Source organism: Triticum aestivum, chromosome 6D (assembly GCF_018294505.1).
Source record: "Triticum aestivum cultivar Chinese Spring chromosome 6D, IWGSC CS RefSeq v2.1, whole genome shotgun sequence".
Taxonomy (NCBI): Eukaryota; Viridiplantae; Streptophyta; class Magnoliopsida; order Poales; family Poaceae; genus Triticum; species Triticum aestivum.
The window spans coordinates 478,700,290-478,705,020 of NC_057811.1; the positions used below are offsets into that span (position 1 = coordinate 478,700,290).

At 41.0% G+C, this 4,731-nt stretch overlaps 1 pseudogene; it reads right to left on the reverse strand.

Moving 5' to 3' along the window:
• Positions 1-1,223: 1,223 nt before the first annotated feature.
• Positions 1,224-4,341, reverse strand: LOC123142154 (ethylene-responsive transcription factor 1-like; annotated as a pseudogene).
• Positions 4,342-4,731: the final 390 nt, after the last annotated feature.

Consider the following 4,731-nt stretch of genomic DNA (forward strand, 5'->3'; position numbering starts at 1 on the left):
CTAGTTTGGAGCTTGTTTGCACGGTTGGTAGCTGTAAAAGCACTCGCATGGAAGTTGTATTCATACCTCACTTTGATTTAATCTCGACCATGAGTCATTCACCTTCTCCTTTTATGTAGAATTATACGTGTCAGAGAACCATGTAAGTGACAACCAATTCTTTACAGAGACCTGATCACCAAAGGGACCTGCTTCCTGATAGTCCGCGGATAATGAAAACCTACCTCCATGTGAGTAATAAAATAGCCTCCATGGAAACTATCTATGATGAGCTCCATGTGACTGTCGAGTAATAATAACATGCTCATCGTTAGAAGGCGACATGCACTACTTATGCTGACGTTAAATCAAATCAAGGACCTAACATGATAGTGACATGAGACCTCCAATTTGGTGAAGGTTATGGCAATAAATCAAGTGAAACATATATGTGGTTCACCTGTCTTCTCACATTGAGAGGTGTTGAGGGAATTAAAATGCATTGAAAGTTTGTGAAGGTTATAGCAATAAATCAAGAATGCACTGAAATGGAACACATCCATCAAATCTTGAATTAGGTGCACTAAATGTTTGTGTAAGTTAACTACATCGGTGAGAAGAACTACATATAGAAGGAATGACTCCACGTATGATCACACATACACATCTAGTATCAAAGATTAGTAAATCCAGTACTCCAGAACTAGGAAAAAGGCAATCAAGTGCACATATTAAAGCAAACTTGACGCCAAATTCAATATAAGCCGTGTATTGAAAATCAAGATAAGCTACTCGGCTTACATAAACATGGTAGCTTATAAGCTACTTTTATCTCCAAAAATAAATAAACATCCAGAAGGAAAGGAAATGCGAAGAAGTGCACAGATTAAAGCAAACTGGACACAGATTCATGTTCTTCACATTCAGAAATGGTAGCGACGACATAAAAGTTGGCGAAAGACAAGACAACGGTTCATCGGACTTATAAATGGTTGCCACATAGCGACAGTCAACTAGGTAATGGGTCGATTACAATAGAGAATTGTGATGCAACATTTTTGCATCTAAGCTTGGACATAAGCATATGCTAGACGGAGGGGACAATAGGGTGCTTTCCAATCTTCATAGCCTTATTCCTGAAACACAGAACAAAAAGTTCAGAGCAATGAAAAGATTATCATCTTGGACTGAACATCCAAAATTGAAGGCTTACCCTTTGTCCCGATATACAAGGTTTGCTTCCCTCAGAAAAATTGGCCACTGATGGGCATGGCATCGAAGCTCCAAAGGTCCTGTTGCTAACGACATCTCGAGGCACATCAAAATTCAGTAGGCTATCAATCATCTCATCCACTCTATCATCCATAAGATATCTCATCCAAGGTTCAAAATTGACAACATTATTCTCCATAACAGGAGGCACCAATGAGTTGTAGGTGTTATTCTTGACAAGCACAGGTTCTGCTCCTTCGACAATGGTAGAAATGGGAGCAATGGATGATATATCAGGAGTCTTGGTGTGATACTTCCAACCCAACTTAGAGAAGCCAAAGGAGTTACTTCCCCGGTCAGAGTACATATTCATAACAGGAGCTTCAACAGGGGCAATAGTGCTCATTGGAGGAACAAATGGCACATTCTCAGGCTGAACAAGCGGCTGCTTTGATGCAAAGTGAGCAGATGGGTAAAAAAAGCATTTTGGTTGACAAGGTTGTTGAATGCTGGTATGAAACTATGTTCATGTGCTGCACTTGGCTTCGGTACTTTGGGAGAAGCAGGGGGAGCACGACTCTTCTGAGGAAGTTTTGGTTCCTCTGGAAAGTTAATCTTGGCCTTCTTGCCATGGATCCTGCGTGCTTCAACATCATAAGCTCTTGCAGCTTCTTCAGCACTGTTGAAAGTACCAAGCCAGAGACGGACACCCTTGATAGGATCTCTAATTTCCGCACCCCACCTAGCCCGGGAGCGCTGCCGGATACCCATGAATTGGTTCTTGCTCTTCCTTTTTGCTGACCTTTGTGTAGGACCATCAAAATCAGTAGTAGTCATGGTGCTTAAGTCATCTACAATGGAAGATCGATGTCATTGCTAAGAGAGAGGAAGAAAGACAAGCTTGTCTCACAAAAAGTAATTAATGTCATCATGAACATGAATTCATATGTATGATATCACAATTATTATGAACAATGAACCATCATGGGTGCAATCCTCTTTAGGTTTGGGTAAAAGCATTAGTCACCCACAAAAAAGGTAAATCACAACTTATAGAAATCCTGTTTCTGATAAACAAACACATAATATATACCTTTGCCATCATTCTATAATTATTAATCTACAAATCTCATTATCGACCACCTGACAAAAATCTCATTATCGACGATGCAAAATCAAGGATTGTTTTCTAGTAGGACTCAACAATTACCAGAATAATCCTTCAGACTGAGAATTGAACCAAGTATAGAAAAATCCCCATGCAAATCTACAACCATCTAAAACAAGGCAACAACCCAAAAGGCCAAGACCTCCATACAAAACAGAGAAATTCAACCCCTTTTGACTATAAATAGTAAACATAAGAATCACCATCAAATCTCACGAAAAAATATTAATCACAAGATCGACAACCTAGCAACCAAAATTGATTCTCTGAAGGAATAGTGCCGAAACTAGCCTACCAGCCTAATCAGGCAAACATGGCTGAGAAACAAAAATGGCCTAGCCCTTAACCTAATTCCTTGAAATTGGCCTTGAAGCCCACATCGTCGTTGTCGAAGCCGAGCTCGACCCCAAGCCCGCCTAGCCCCATGAAGCCTCGACTTTCGCCACCACACCACCAGGGCTTCTACTTATCAGGCCACAACACCGCCTCCACCACCCTCCGCATCACCGTCGGCGGCTTGAGGGTCGTGAGGATAGTACTACACACTTGTGACATTTAACCAATATCTTCTCATAGTCATCGCCCCTCCCCCGTGGACGTTTAACTAATATATTCTCATAAATGTTTGTATGTAATTTTAAGATCCTTACAAATAACTCATAATTAGTTACTTCATTTATTAGCTCAAGACTGAACTACGCACTTATAGTATGACTGTACTACTACTGTCGTACACTATCCGTCTGTGTAGGTTGGACGGGTTCATCCAACCTACGTTTAACCAAAAATCTTCTCATAAATGATGGTGTGTAATGCTAAAAAATCTTCTCATAAATGATTGTGTGTAATGCGAAGGTATTTGCAAATCACTCATAGCTACTTACTCTATTTATTAATTAGCTCAAGATTATACTACACACCTCTAGCATGAGTGTACTACTACGGTCATACTCCGCCCGTCCGAGTTTATTGGACGGGTTCATCCAACCAAATGTTTAACCAATATCTTCTCATAAATGATTGTATGTAATTTTAGGATACTTGCAAATAATTCATAGCTACTTATTTCATTTATTAGCTCAAGATTGTAGTACACACCTATAGTATGGCTTTATTACTACTGTCATACTCCCTCCGTCTGGGTTTATTGGATGAGTTCATCCAACCAAAAGTTGAACCAATATCTTCTCATAATTGATTGTGTATAACTTTAGAATTTTTGTACATCACCTATAGCTAGTCACTCCATTGTTCTCAAAGAAACAAAAAGTTACTCCATTTAGTTACTTGCATGTACTTCATGTGCAATTGACAGCATTATCATATGGTAGTTATATAAATTGTAAGTTAGCATTGCAAATTTCTCATCGCATCCTTGAACTAACCATGTGTATGGAGATCTAACATTTTGCAAACCATAAATACAAAATTTTATGAATATCCAAGATTTAACAATACACATGGCTTATAAACCTTTGTCCTACCTAACAATGGGGCCGCAAGTCTTTATCGGTTGGTTGATGCAAAAATTGCATTGTTACCATGGGATCAATACATGATTTTTTGTCGGCACTCAATTTACAGAGAGAAAAGGAGTGTAAATCGCGTGAAATTAAAAAAATATACAAGCTTAAACCACACAAAACCAGGAAACATAGTGTAAACCACATGATAATAGAAAATGTCTATTGTGGCCAGGCTTATATGCGGTTTCAAACCTTTGTGTCCTACCTAAGAAGAAGAAATTGTTGTAGTACAATATGTTCTACAGAAAACAGGATGAAAACTAACCCTAATACACGGATTAAAAGCAGTTATCACGATATGGGACCGATACCTTTGGAGAGGGACATCCTGACGGCAGCTAACGGCTTAATCTCCACAACCTTGTGGTTGTTATCCTTATCAGCCACCCCATCACGCCCGAGCTCCAAGTCGGAGTCCCCGGATTCAACCTCTAACCCCTCGTAGTGGTTCTCCATCTTGAGCCTGCTCCCAAACTTGCTGAGCCCAAGGATGTGTCGTCTGTCGGGGCTTCTTCTTCTCAAGTCACCGCGCTGCCTCCGTCACCCTCCACGTCACCGCGAGCGTCTTGAGGTTCGCGAGGATCACACCGCCGCATATGGCCGCTAGTACCTCATCGTAGTCATTGGGGGAATGGAGCCTCACTGAAAATGGCAGATTTTTTAATGAAGTGGGGGAAGCGGGTGTGTAGGTTGGCAGATGGGGTTGAGGACAGTCCCCTATATACGTGGAGGCACATGACAACTTCACCCTTGCGAGGGCTTCCGTGGTGGGGCCCACACATCGGTGAGGGGACATGGAGCGGGTGAAAGGCATGATGTAGGATCCGGAAGCGAGCATTTCCATTC